This window comes from Chelonoidis abingdonii, chromosome 5 (genome assembly GCF_003597395.2).
Source record: "Chelonoidis abingdonii isolate Lonesome George chromosome 5, CheloAbing_2.0, whole genome shotgun sequence".
NCBI lineage: Eukaryota > Metazoa > Chordata > Testudines > Testudinidae > Chelonoidis > Chelonoidis abingdonii.
In genome coordinates, this window is record NC_133773.1 from 63,571,059 (window position 1) to 63,586,131 (window position 15,073).

Consider the following 15,073-nt stretch of genomic DNA (forward strand, 5'->3'; position numbering starts at 1 on the left):
AGCATGCACAAGCTCACTGTTTCTCCATAGATCAAGGCAGGCAAACTTTTTGGCCTGGAGGCCAGTTTGGGGAGCCCCAGCCTCCCCTAACAGCCAGGTGTGGCCCAGCTCCACACCCCTATCTGATCCCCTCTCCTGCTTCTCACCCTCTGACAGCCTCCCTCCCCCAACTCCTTCCCCATCCAGCCCCCTGTTCCCTTATGGCCCCCCCCAGGACCCCTGCCCCATGCACCCTCCTGCTCCCTGTCTCCTGACAGCCCCCAGATTCCTCACCCCTGACTGCCCTCCACCCCCCATCCAACCCCCCTCTCCTTCCTGACTGCCTCCCCAGAACCCCTGCCCCCATTCAACCCCTGTTCCTCATCCTCTGACCACCCCAACCCCTATCCAGACCCCCACCCCAAACTCACCTGTCTCTTACCACACTGCCTGGATTAACAGTGACTGGCAGCGTTACAGCTGCACAGCCTGGCTAGAGCTGGGCACCCCACCACACAGCATAGAGCACTAAGTAAGGCTGGGCTCTGCAGCCACGCTACCCCAGGAGCTCACAGTCCCACTGCCCAGAGCATTGTGCCAGCAGCACGGGGAGTTGAGGCTGTGGGGGAGGAGAAACAGCCAGGGAGGGGCCGGGGCAAGCCTCCTGGGCCAGGAGCTCAGGGGCCAGGCAGGAGGGTCCCATGGGCTGGATGTGGCCCACAGGCCATAGTTTGTCCACCTTTGCCATAGATACTACAGAAGGAGGCACTTGAAAGTTGCGTTTAGTCTAGAGTTTGGTAGTCAAAATAAGCCTGTACATTTGAACAAGAACCCTCATGGTTAAATAGCTAACGCCACCACCTTAATATGTGGTTCTCCAGTTATATTTCCCCCACCCTATATTGATCCCAGTATGGAAGATTCTGCCAGTACAGGAGATTCTGCCAGTACCTTTTAAGGCAGAAAGTTCTAGAATTATTGTGAGAAGAGAGCCCTCATGTATACTAAAACACACAAAAGGTTGAGATTAGTTACCTTTCCTATTTCTTCCTAATTCAAACAATGTTGGCTAGCAAAACTGCCTCTAAAAATACATATTCTTTACAGAGTCATCTCCCCATACAAATGCTACACAGTTCATCCAACTGTAGATTAATGATGTCTGGGTTACAAAGGACAAATTCTAGCCTTTTGTGATGCTGCATAAGGAACATTATTCCCATTCTCCAAAACATGGAGCTACTAGGTTATCAGTTACTTTCAGATATATTTCCTTCAAACTTCTGATACAGAAAGTTAAGACATTATAAAGGGGTACTTAAGAACTTTTAAGCAGCTCAGTGCAGTACCACAATCTTTTTCTTGTCCCTGGTGCCTCTGTAAATTGCCAGCCAACATTGGTAGGTCTTCAGTGGCTTAGCATTTCAGCCAAGTCACAAAGTCCAAATTCCTTCTAGGATATTACATTATTTGTCCTCAGTAGGGTCTTCAGGCCAGGCTCTGGTCCCCTTAAATTCAGCCCTTTATGAGCCTCTTCATACTATCCCTATCTCAAGGCCAACACCCTCATGCTCTTCTCTCTGCAATCCCCACTGCATAAATTCAGACAACCAGCCAGCCATCAACTCTGTCTAATGATTAGACAATTTAAGCCAGCAAGATAGAACATTCAACACTCACCTGCTCCCAACTAGAAACTACACTACTAAGCCTCAGCAGCTCCTTTTATCTGGGCTAGCAGGGCCCTGATTGGCTGTTGCTAGCCCCTCTAGCCTTTACAGGACCCGGTCTCTGCGGTTTCCAAAATGGGCTGCTCCAGAGAGTCCTCTCTAGACAAATTTGCAATACCCACCTTTGCTGCTCTGGTCTTCTTGACCGGTTGCTTCTTGGTGAGGCATGTAGAAGGACAGTGACTGGGGCCCCGAGGGAGGCACTTCAGTGGCCAAACATACCCCATAACAGACATGTTTGGAGCAACATCTTGTTCTGAATCATTTAACCATTAGATCAAATTATAAGCAGAAGTTTAGTTTTTTGTTAAATGCCACAGAAGTTGCACTGGGTAGAGAGTTTTTTAAATAGTCTTCAGGGGTCAGATAGTGAGACAAAGTTGTTCCACTTTGTTTCTAGCTACCTTCTTTGAAACTGAAAGATGTGTGTTTTCTGGCAGGAGCTTCCTATGGAACATCCATGAAAGCGAAAGGGATATCTGGAGACATCAGGGTAATCTAGGTGTTCTGGAGTCTTTTCTTTCTAAGTCATATAGCTCCTAAGTAACTAACCCATTCACAGTATTTGGTCATAAGCAAATAGGTTTTGATGTTAACACGGCATTAAACTGAACAAAGCAGCCTTGTTACTCTGAGTGTTATTTGACTGCTGACGCAACAAGACAACAGTGTGCTGGTTTGTATTTTACCGGTCCTCTTTGCAACCAGCAAGACTACAAGCTTCAATTAACAACAAAACAAATAAAAAGCTTTGATACCTGGGAAAGCAAAGAAATGCACAGGAAGACTTTAAAGGCTAAATTTCAAAGTAAGTCAACTAAACAAACATCAAAATTTGCATGCACAGCCACTGCTTGAGCAAAACCTGCATCTGTGTATGCAAATAGACACTTGTATCCATACATGCTTTTTCTGTGCATATAGGTTCTTGTTGAATCTGCACAATTCATGGTACTAGATATCAGTAAAATTTGACCCTGCAGCTACAGATTGAGATGTTCTTTTCCACAAATTAATGACACAAATAAGATATTCTGAGTCTTTTTGCAAGTACATGCTATATTATTTAAAAATTAGGAGTTTGGGATTTTGGTGATTATTGAAGGTTAAGATGTTTGAATGAAAATTTGCTTTAAACATCCATTTTGAGAGGTTACAGTAGGCTATAGAGCCTGCCTGCAGTAGTTAGAAAGACTGGCAATTTCTCTATTTCTAGGGCTATTGTTAGGCATTCCACGTGGGATGTTCCCCCCCACACCCACCCACCAAGCGTGGCAGGAGTTTGGTCTAGTGGATCTAAGTGGGGACTGGGAGTCGGTATTCCTAGATTCTACTAGCACTTGTGACAGTCATTTAGTATGCCTCCAATTCTTGACTATGCTAATCGTCACTTTAATTCAGCAGGATTCCAAGCAGAGCAAGCATATGTATGGAGGGCAGAAGCAGGCCTTTTGTGACCTTGGATGAAATCATGTAACCACTCTCTCATTTCAGACTTCTGTAAGTGAGTACTGCCCAGTGTCACTATGAGAGTTAGTATGTGTAATTGTTTAACTTTCTGATGTTATACAAAATGTTTTGTGCAATACTCAGTTGTTATTCAGTTGTGCTCCAATCGACTGTGATGTTACATCCTGAACTACAGAGATATGTTGCCAGCATGTAATTAAGAGAACTGTGTGTGGCCAGGGCTGGTGCAACCATTTAGGCAAAGTAGGTGGCCGCCTAGGGTGCCTAGTGGTTGGGGGCACCTAAAAGTCCCCTCAGGCGAGGAGGTGGAGTGGAGGTGAGCTGGGTGGGGGGCGCGCGGGGAGGGCTGCCTGCAGTAATTGGGGGGGAGGCACACAGGGGAACAGCTCCCTGCCCCAGCTTACCTCCACTCTGCCTCCTGTGCTGAGCATACAGCCCAGCTCTAAATCTCCTCCAATCAGCGTTGCAAGCCTGGGCGGGGAGGAGAATTAGAGCAGTGCCGGCGTGCTCAGTGAAGGAGGCAGAGCTAAGGTGAGCTAGGGTGGGCTACCCAGGCAGGGTTAGCTGCCATGGCGGGGGGGAAAGGGGGGAAGTCTCCCCAGGCAAGGTTAGCTGCCATGGCAGTGGAGGGGAGAGGGGGGAAGTCTCCCCAGGCAGGGTTAGCTGCCGTGGCGAGGGGGAGTCTCCCTGGGTGGGGATAGTTGCCGTGGGGGGATGGGGGACAGAGGGGTTAGCTGTTGCGGTGGTGGGGGTAGCTGCTGTGAGGGGGTTCCCCGGGTCGGATGCTGAGTTAGCTGCCATGGGGAGGGGGCGGGGTTAGCTAGGTGGGGCGTGCAAGGTGGAAGTTTTGCCTAGGGCGCAAAACTTCCTTGCACTGGCCCTGTGTGTGGCCTGTGAGGGTAGGGGAAATGGTATCAAAGGTGGACAAGAAAGGTCTTGTGGATTTAGATGAGGTTAGAAATGCTGGAGGGATAGGTAGCCCCATCAAGTGACCTTTTTATGCCAAAACTACTCCTAAATAACAAGGACAAAACAATCAGATTTAGCTGTTTTAGGTACAGAAAGTTGACATGCTACACTATATTGAGTGTTGCATGGTCTTCCAACTCTGCTTAGGTGCATTCACCTGTCACTTAGAATTGTAGGGTAATTTGTGCCACTTTACACCACAGGGAATGTACTTCTCAATTATAAAAACAGAAGAGTTTGGGTTCTGTGAGCTGGTGAATCAGAATGTTCCTGGAGTGCTGTATGGAGGGGTGCTGTAGCAAAGCACACAGATGTTGCAATGGCATAAAACTAAGTACATCTGGATAAACATGCTAAGATTTACGTGTCTGGTTGGATTATTGAACCATTTCCCAGCATTCTCCTAAGCTTATTTATTGTGAAACAGTGTGTTTTGTGATCAGATTCACATCACTTGCCTAGGAAGAAAAAAGTTAAATATAGACCTAGAAGAATGTTCAAAGATGTTCTTGATCACAGGGTCAGAGAAGGCAACATTTTTAACAGGGCTGGACCAATGGACTAAGATACTGACAGACCGTTAGAAAGAAGCTAAGTATTATTGATTTATCCAGATTCAAATCTCTGCTTCTCATATCAGAAACCAGTAAGTCTTATAAAGCAACTTCACTTGAAGAGCATGATTGGCTGTTCTGCATTTTGAAAGGCAAGATGAATCTTCTCTTGGTTCAGCTGAATGACTTTAGCACTAGCTGGCAGCTTGCACAAGCTAGCTCGCTCAGAGCACTCTGTCTGTTAATTTTTGAATTTTTTATGCTGAATGAATAAGTCAAGATATGAAACTGTGTTATAAAAGGGCCATACTCTAAGCTGACTGTTCACTAGATGTCTTTGGTTTATTTGATGAAAGAAAAGGAAAAACACAGACTTGCCCCTCGTACTTTATTTAATGTTTTTTAATAGGGACAAAAGGGGTCGTTTTTTAAACATGTTGTTAACAGACATTTCTCATTTGTTCATTTTGACATATTTCATAGGATTTCATTCAATGGGACTCACGCCCTGGGATGCCCATTTCCGACTTCTAAAGCTATTCAAAAATCCTGTCTATAAAGCACAAAATTCTTCTATTTTATTTTTTCCTCAGCCTTGCAGCCTGATTTGTCTGGGGCCAAACCCTACATATTTTACTCAGCTACTATATCAAGCAAAACCCCTGGGGTGAAAATCTGTCCCTAACTGAAGCACGTGGAGTTTTGTCATTCACTTACTTCACCTTTGAAGTATGGACTTTAAGGTTGAGCTCCTGGTGAAACTTTATTGTCTTTTTCTGAAGTGGGGGCAGTGAGAAGCTGCCCCCCCCCCCAAAAATGATTTTTCACCAGCAAACCTAGAGGTATTCTGTTGAAACTCATATTGTAACACTGAAGACATCCACTAGAGTCAAAGCCAAAACTATCAACTTCAGTGGGTAGAAGATCAGGCTCCAAGCATAGACTGCTCACTTGGCAAGGTCATGCCACCTCCTTGAAAAGCAAGCAGCATATTGCTGTGCTGCCTGATGTGGAGTGGAAAGGCATTAGAAAGTATTTTAGAGCCAGGATGAAATGACTTGTATTAGCTTTGAGGAAATTGCAGTGGAAAACTAGCCTGAGATGAACTGCCCCTCAAACTCTGATATATGTTGGGCATTCAAAGGAGTTATTTTCTCTGAGTTTTAAAGTATTGACAAGATTTCCCCTCCCCATCCCTATTTTAAATGAGCATAAAAAAGCTACAGAAGACATTAGGAACAATGATGTTCTTTGGCCTTTGCTTCCATTTGATGCACACTGTAAGTGGCAGGTTAGGAAGGTGCACAATAGTGTCTTAGGTGGTGGTGCAGAAGCACGTGAGAGAGAATGGTTTTTGGAGCGCTGTGTATTTTTAGCATACTGTCTGTTTTTCAAGTGTAAAAGGTACATTGCGAAGCCTATGAAAAGTTAATGATTCTCCAATAAATCTGATTTTATTTGACAGTACATGCTACTTTTTGGAAATGCACACAAGGTAGGGAGAATACAATTTAAACAAATTCTTTGGCTGAGGATGGATTCCTTTTTTTTTTAATTAAGTAAGTAGGGTGAAATCAGAATCCTTTAGGTTTGAAAAATGTGTGAACAGCCCAGTGTCCTATTCTAGGACACACATTATCTGAGAAGTGACACACAGGTAGAGAAAGACTTGAGATATCAAATGTAAGTACAGCAACACTCCTATACCTGCCATCCAAACAACTACTGCTAGAAGGTGTAAAACATGATTTGAGAAAGGGTATTATGACAATGCCCATAGAAACAAGCTACTATATTGAAACCCTCCAGGTAAAGAGTTAACCAATTTAATAAGCAGAGATGAAACAAAACACTCTATTCAAGATATTGGATTTCTTTTAAGAATGTTTCTTCTTAGGTAACATACGGCAAGTGCATCTGTTAGGGGTTATATCCAGCCATCAGTCTATACACTGAATTCCTAGGTGGAAAAAAAAATAAGCATTTTGTGAGGGGTGGGAGAAACAAATAAACAACCTCACCCTCCAGTGGTCAGAGGTGACTCATATATGCAGAACTTAGCATTTTTATACTTAACTGGGAACAGGCGCAATAAGTGAGGGTTAGCTAGTATTTGTACTGGGTTCTCTTTTCTCTCCATTTTTCATGGGTATTTTAATATTTCAGGGAATTAAGAAACAACAGTGGAAGAGAGGTGCTTGGAAACTTCAAGGTTGAGCACAGTATACTTTTAAAATAAACATAAAATCAGCTCTACATCTGTCAGTTAGTAGTTTTTTTGCTTAAACTAGTAAATTTGTTATAAAAAATTAAGATTTCCAGTGTGACCATGACATTTGCTTAAACGCTTATGGAAGCCTTTGCTGCTACTTTGTTTGCCAGTTCACTGCAGATCACGGCATGATTTTTTGTAAGTTCTCTGAGTGAAGAATGCTGAATGACTTCAATGGGAGCTGATAATGAGGGGGACTAGCAGAATTGGGTCCAGATACTATTGTCACCAGAAGTGTAAGTTTTTCATAGCCATCATTATAACCTAGTAATGGAAGGCTGGTCCCTTTGAAAACTAGTTCCCATACAAGTTTTGAGTTGGGTAAGCTTGCAATATCACCTGCTTTACCAGTTATTTGATACTTAGCACACAAGCCAGAGTAATGTTCAGATTTTGGCCTCATTTTTCACTGATCCATTACTAAAATCTGTATAAGAGTGTCCAGGGAGGTGCAGGTTCTGCCCCAGCAGTACCCCCACTCTGTGGGTCTCCCCTCCCAGGGGAACCTCCAACCTCTAAACCCACCTTGCCTCAGTGGCTACTGCCAGTCATCATCTAGCCCTTGTTCACTGGGGCAGACTGCAATCTGTAATGGCCACTCATCATTAGCAAGGGGTTCAGACCAGCTGCCTCTGTCTAAGCCCAGGCTGCAGCCTCTGCAACCCCAGTACCTGTTTTGGCCTTTTAGCAAGGCTTGCAGCCTGGGGATTTACCAGACTGAAGCTCCTCTTGCCTTTCCCTGGCCTTGCTCCATTCCCTGTACCCTGAGCTCCCAAGCAGCCAGGTTCTTCTCCCTCCTGGCTCACAGCCCTTTTATAGGGCCAGCTGTGGCCTGATTGGGGCGTGTCCCCAGCTGTGGCTGCTTCCCCAAACAGCCTAGCCTGGCTGTTTTTAACCCTGTCTCTAGGAGGGGGCAGCCACCCCACTATAGTCATGCAATTCCACAGTTTCAATTTGACATTTTTGATGAAGACAAAATACTGACAGTCCCCAAAATCAAAACCTTCCATTTCAGTTGATTGAACTGATCTGAAACTCTTGTTTCGAGTAGGTTAATCTGCATTCTCTCTCGTGACACATTCCAGAATGACCTTTCCCATAAGGCACCCAGCTGCCCCTATTCTCCCCTGTTGGACTACAGCTTGGCCAAAGGAAAAAGCCACATTGAGTTATGGGAGATGTAGTCCTCCAGGGCAGTCCAGGAGAGAATGGGGACCTGAATTACCCATAAGGCAACACACCACAAGGGAAAGGCAGTTTAATGTTTTGTTGAACTGATTTGAAAACCAAAACATTGCAGGTCAGTTCAAAAGACAACCACCCCATTTGGGTCAAATCAACCAAAAATGAAATATTTTAAGTCTGTTTCCTGATGAAGAAACTATATTTTCCATCAAAAATTCGCAAACAGCTCTAAGTGGGACACAATCAGCCCAGCATCAAGTGAGTGCAAAGGACACTTTGCACAATTCCTCCTGGGCTGTATGTGTGGCCTAGAGTCTGCTCCTTTCCTCGGGCTGAAACTCAGCTACAACAGGACTTCCAATAGTTATAGTCCAACAGAAACATACATAATTTGGCTTCATTCAGCCAAAATCAAGTAAAAGGGCAAGAGAATATAACTTCCTTTAGCTAAGCCCTAGACTAAAAGCAACAGGAGTTTCTAATAACCAATCACTCCCCAAATTCAGCCTCAGTACAGTTTTCCCAGACAATGATGAGATAGTTTCCACATTACTTCCCCAGCAACTACAGTCAGGATTTTGGATGCAGGAGCATCCAATTTCCTACCATGTAGGAGGAAGAGAGATTCTCCTTTTGTTCACTGAGACAGATAAATAGGGCACCTCCTTTTTTTAATTTTCTCTAGCTTTAACAGATGTCACAGGACTCTTCCTCCATGACTGGCAGCTCTGGTAAATGGAAAGGGAGCCAAGAAAGAGAGGAAGAGACAGGAACAGGCGGTAGCCAGGAGACAGAAGGATCAGTACAAAAGCAGTGAATGAAGGGATGGCATTTGGGAGAGCAGACATGTAGCAGCAATGGGGAAAGGGCACAGGGTAAAGGCACAGAAGAGGTGAAGATGCAGGTTGGGAAAGAGAAAGTGGGAGGAAAATAGTTGAGAACATAGTGAAGAGAGAAGAGGAATAGGGAGTGGGAAGGATGCAGCAATGAATAGGTATTAAGAGGAAGGAGACCTAGCATGGAGGCACCAGTAGATGGGCATGGGCAGGGAATAAGGAGGTGAGGTGTGTCATGTTGCAGGGCTAGCTGCACCTCTGACTCCTGTCTGGCCTGAGTGCACACCTTCAGGTGCCAGTCCTTGTGTCCTTACTTCTCCTGAGGCAGAATCACATGATTCTCTCATTCTTAGACTGGGTGCTTGGATACAGTATCTTGTGTATTGACTGTGCTTACCCCAGCAGGTCCAACTGCATTTGGCACTTGCAGTTCTTTCAGCAGTGACCATACAGCCTTTTTAAAATCAAAGTATTGTTTAATCTTAACAGTAGGAACAAAGCATAAGAGAAAAAGGATTTTAAAACAACAAAGGGACTACACATATCTGGCTTACCTCAGCTCTTCCACCTTGTGATGGGAGCCTAGGAAGGCCTAGCTTCCTAGGGGGACATGATTACAGACTTCAAGTACGTAAAAGACTGTTATAAAGAATAGGATGATAAACTGTTCTCCTTATCCATTGAGGACAGGACAAGAATTAGTGGCTTAAATTGCAGCAAGGGAGATTTAGATTAGGGAAACTTCTGAACTGTAAGTGTAGCTAAGAGCTGGAACAAATGACCTAGAGAGGTTGTGGGCTCTCAGTCACTGGAGGGTTTTAGGAGCAGGTTGGATAATACTTAGTCCTAATTCACTGCAGGGGACTACATTTCTGTGATTTGTCAGACCCGCCAGTGAGACTCTCTGTGTGTGAGAACAGCTTCCCTTCTTTCTAGGAAAGGCCACAACTGCCTCTCTTCTCTAGAAAGATACTTTTCATTCAGACAAAAGTCCTTTGTCTTCTCAGTTTCCCAGGGTTGGTTCTCCCCCTTGACAAACTGGTCCAGTGAGCTCAGCAGGAGGCTGGAGGTAGAACATCATCCTTATTATTTTGTTGGTGAGTAGATGGATGCCTATCTGAAGCCATTGTACTTTTCCCTGACTATGTGCAGTCAGCATCTTCTTGAATTAAACCCATAAAACTCCTTACAACAATCAGACAAATATATAATACTCATAAAACATACAGTAGTCCCATTTCTGTCCCATGCTGCCTGGAACCAGGTGGGGATGAGGGAGAGGGGCAGGAACAGAGTAGGAGAACAACAGCTGGCTATTGGTAGGGAGGAGGATGGCTAGGGGCTGGAATAGGGCTGGAAGGAAAGTGGCAGCTGAGTATTTGCAGTGCATTCTACTTCAGCAGTGGAGATCTAGAATGTAAAACATGTAGTGTGGAGAACGATTAAAATGGTCTATAATCTGGTTCCATTTATAACTCTTTCCCTTCCAGGTAATTTTAACATAAACGCAGTACTTGCATGAAGATTCTGTTCCTAGCAACCTGTCCATTGGATGACATGTGGAAGGCATTGTAGGAAGCACTGAAACATAAATCTGGTCTTGACAGAGCTGTTAAAAGCAATGCATTGGAGGGACCTTGGCATTCAGTAGTAGGAAAACATTGCACATAAATAAGCTCAGAAGGTGTCCTACTTGTCAGAGCTTCCTGAGTAATGGGATTAAAAAGAAAATATGTTCAGGAGTATTCAGATACAGAGGACATGTGCTTACCTATAACTTTTGGTCTCTCTCTCTCAGACAATTGTCTGCTTTTCTCCAATCTTGAGACCCCATTGTTTTGCCCAGTTTACTCTGTTCGGTCTCTAGTTTAGCCCTTTCCTGGGATAGACTAAAAATACTTCCCTTTGCTGTCTCTTCCCTTCACTTCCAGGACTCACCTGTCCAGCTAGCCACATCAGGTCTGATTCAAAGCTCCTGAATTTAATGGTGTCTTTCCAATGGGCATTATATTAGGCCTTTTACCTCCTATCTTCTGTGCAGAGACCCAGTGCTGCAACACTTATACATATGTTTGACTTGATAAATTTATGAACAGGAGTATATGATGTGGGTATCTGTGGTAGTAGGAGGCTGGACTTATTGACCCAGAGATCCCTTCCAGCACTGTGTTCTTATGTTCTTAATTAATCCCTTTAGTTCTTTCCCCACTTTTAATCATCTATATAAAAAAGACAAAACAAATTATGCTGAGATAATATATTCCATCATCTTGCTATTTCCACTCCTGTCAAACAGTTTATATTCCCACATGTGGGTTATGTGAAGTTAGAGGAAAAGGTTAGTGAATTTAACTTCTCCTAGGGCATTTCATTAGGCCCCATACCTATCCCATGAATTTAACTTTTTTTAAATTATTCTTATTCTTGATTTTCCTTATTTGTAAGTTTCACAGTGAACTCCACAAAATACCATGTTGCCAAAGACACACTGACAAAAGATTTTATCATATAAATCAATCATAAAAAAATGGCCAAAATGATTTTCAATCAAGTAAAACACGATGCTGCATGTTCCAAACTTATTTTTCCATGTGAGAAGCAATGGAGTATCCACTGTTTTTCACTAGATTGGTGTCACAGGGACCTTACTCCAGTTTCTTAAGTAGGATGCCCGTTTATAACAATTCACATCAGGCAAACCATTTATTTTGTTCTTCAACATTTTACTCCCTCTCGTTTCAGGTTTGTTTTCTGCTGGGCCACAAGGGGTTCGGGTTCGGGTTCCTGGCTGCTTGGCCACTCAGCACGGTGGGAGTCTGGAGCTGCCCACAGGCCCTGTGGGATATTGGATTAGACTTGATGCAGTGTTACAATTCCTGTTTCCCATATGCATGAGTAGAAGTCCATGTAGATGGCTTCTGCTTATACAGATTATGAATTCCCTCCCAGCAGATTGCCAGGTTACGTAGGATTAGGAGCAACTGCCTACTGCAAACCTTGCAACCCCTTAAGCCCTCCTGTTGAAGAGGGTATGCTGTGGGAAACTCAGCAGGCTGGAGCTCAGATTTCTCAGGGCAGGAAGGATTTGGCCCTGACCTAGTTAACTTTCAAAGGCAGCTATAACCATAAATCCTGGTTTTTCCAAGCATTTGCGGTAACATTCAGTAACATGTTTAAGCAGTTTTATATAAGAACGAGTGAACCGGTGTGGGCTAATTCATGCTGCAGGTATTGCCAATGCAACTAGGCATGAGTAATGCAGTTATTGCCTGTAGAGCATTTTATTGTGACAACAAAATATTCCCCTTTGTAAGATATTAATGGTCATTAAAGGCAAACCCGAGCCACTTCTCTCCACAGTCAAGGAGGGTTCTGCCCTCAGGGAAACCAGTGTAGTTCTACTGTAGGAGGGCAGCATTTCAAGGACCCTAGTATGCCATAGCGCTGAGTCCCCCAATATGTAGGGGGTCTTGGAGAATAACAGATAGGCAGAGGGACCATTGTTCAAATCCACTGGCCATTTTCTTTTTCTCCTCTCCCTGTCCTGCTGTGCCCCACCCAAGCAGAGGGGAAGCATGATGGCTGTGCATGTTATTCCAACCCTGTAAACTCCACCTGAGCAGGACACCCTTACATAATATGGGGTGGTGGTAGGGAATTGTATTCCAACGTGATACAACTAAGAGGTTCCCAGAAGTTACTGTAATCAGTCTAGTGCATTGTTCTGAATGTCTTAAATTCAGGACAATTATTTTTGAGTATTATAGTCATGGCTCAGAATTCTTTTATCAGTCAGTGAAATTCCATATTCATTTTTTTTTTTGCCTATTTATTGGTCTTGTTTATATATGCAGTTTGTAGCTAGCAGAGGTCACAGAAATGACTGTCTTACAGCACTGAGGATATTTGTTAAATACGTAGCTACTGCTGGACCAACAAGAAGAATTCACTATATATCACAGATCCTTATACTCTTATAACTATTCTAACCAGTACATGTAATTATTGAAGATCTGGGGTGGAAAGATGAAAAAGAATCATAAAAAACTTTGAGAGTTTGTAACATGAAATAAATTTAAATTGCAAATCTGTGTGTAGGCTTTCTGAAAACACTTAACATGCACTTTGCTGCGTTTAGCACTGTACTATTAATCCTGATGTTTCCACTTACTGTTGGCAGGGTGTTATTTTCACATAACCTCACCTTTGAAATGCTACTTGTCAAGCAAGCCAAAGTTTATAGATTGCTGGTCTTGCTCTGAGCAGGTTATGAGTTCACAGCTATTTGCAAACAGTAGTTCTTTAATGAGAGATCTCAATGTTTTTGTTGATGCACAGGAACAAGACAAACTTTTCCAGAGCAGAAGCTAATCTTTGCTGCCAGAAAAAGGTAACAAATTGTTTCATCTACCACCACAGTAAAGAAAAGCGTAAATAATGAATTGATTTTGCATAGCTGTTTAATACTACACCTCTACCTCGATATAACGTGACCTGATATAACATGAATTCGGATATAACGTGGTAAAACAGTGCTCCGGGGGGGCGGGGCTGCGCACTCAGTGGATCAAAGCCAGATCAATATAATGTATTTTAATCTATTACGCAGTATGATTTTTTGGCTCCCGAGGACAGTGTTATATTGAGGTAGAGGTGTATTTGCAATATAATACCAAGGACAAATACTAGGTGTCCTTGAATAGAAGGATCTAAGATGAAGTTGTTGGATAATACTGATGAATGATAATGGGCAGAATTTTTTGAAGTTAGAGGAAAGGACAAGAATCTTGAAGCACTAGAGAAGGGGAAACCAGTAGAGGTATTGAAAGGGGGAGCTTGGGAACACAGTCAAAACAAGGGGCAGGGAAGGTGATCTCAGAGGCTGTGTTTTGTGGGGGGTGAGATGGTAGTCAAGAAGTCTAATTGCTGTGACCATCTAAACTAAGATGGAGAGAGCTTTGTGCACAATAGAGCTGCAGCTCTAAGACCATTGCCTATCATGCAACTCAGTATCACCTCATTATTTCCTTGTGCTCCTCTCTCTCTCTGTCTACCCAGTACTGGACTTATACTTAGATTGCAATCTCTTTGGGGAATTGACATTGTTCAGGTTTGTACAGCACCTAGCACAATCTCCAGGACTCGGCCTCTTAGTCTATACTGCAATACAACTATAATAATAGTACTGATCAACTTGTAAGGGCATCTATGCATTTAAACTTGCCTCACCCTCTTAGACTAGGACAACTTTATCCTAACCTGAGACACTGGAAGTGTTTTCATTTTGCTCCCGGACTTCTGCAGCTGAGGACCTAGCTACCTTCCATTGAAACCAATAGCAAAACTCCTGCCTATAGTGGTGCTAGATCAAGTCCTTGCTGTGCAGCAAAAATCATCCCAGCAGTGCTATACCTAGATAAAAAACATGGGGAAAAGCAAGGTGTCTATGACATAGAGCATCTGGTTAAGAATAAGTCTTGCCACTATTTTGCCTGCAATTGTCAGTAAAGACATGCTTCTGTTATGGAAAAGAAATAGTGTGGTTGCACCAGGGTAACAGAATGAATTTGGATCCCCTGTGTCTCCTAGAGCCACTTCAAAATGGAACTAATCAGTCTATCCAACTGCAAAGATATATGACCAGACATATATAAATGGATTCTAAACAGCCTTCTGTGCATTATCTGCAATTACACTTTCCATTTACAGGGCACTTATTAAGAAGCTTACAGGCACTCAGTGCAGCTAAGGAAGTTTGTTCCAAAGAGACAATTCAGAATCCTGTAGTATTTACTTGTAGAGGACGAAACTGACTGGAGGATATTTTGGAATATTTTAGTATCTAACAAGTTAGTTCTTCCTGTTTTTCTCATGACCCGTTTGCTCAAAAGAAACACACAGCCCAGGGCCTTTTTCTGTAATGCAGTGGTACAGATCTAAATGGAAAAGGGAAATGTAATCCCACATGGTAGCAATGGTGAACGTTGACAGCATACAAAGGCACTGAAACAGTTAAGCAGTGCAATGATCTATCTATTTGTAGTCCAAGCAGGCTTCTGGAGAGCAGTGGTGCTTGGA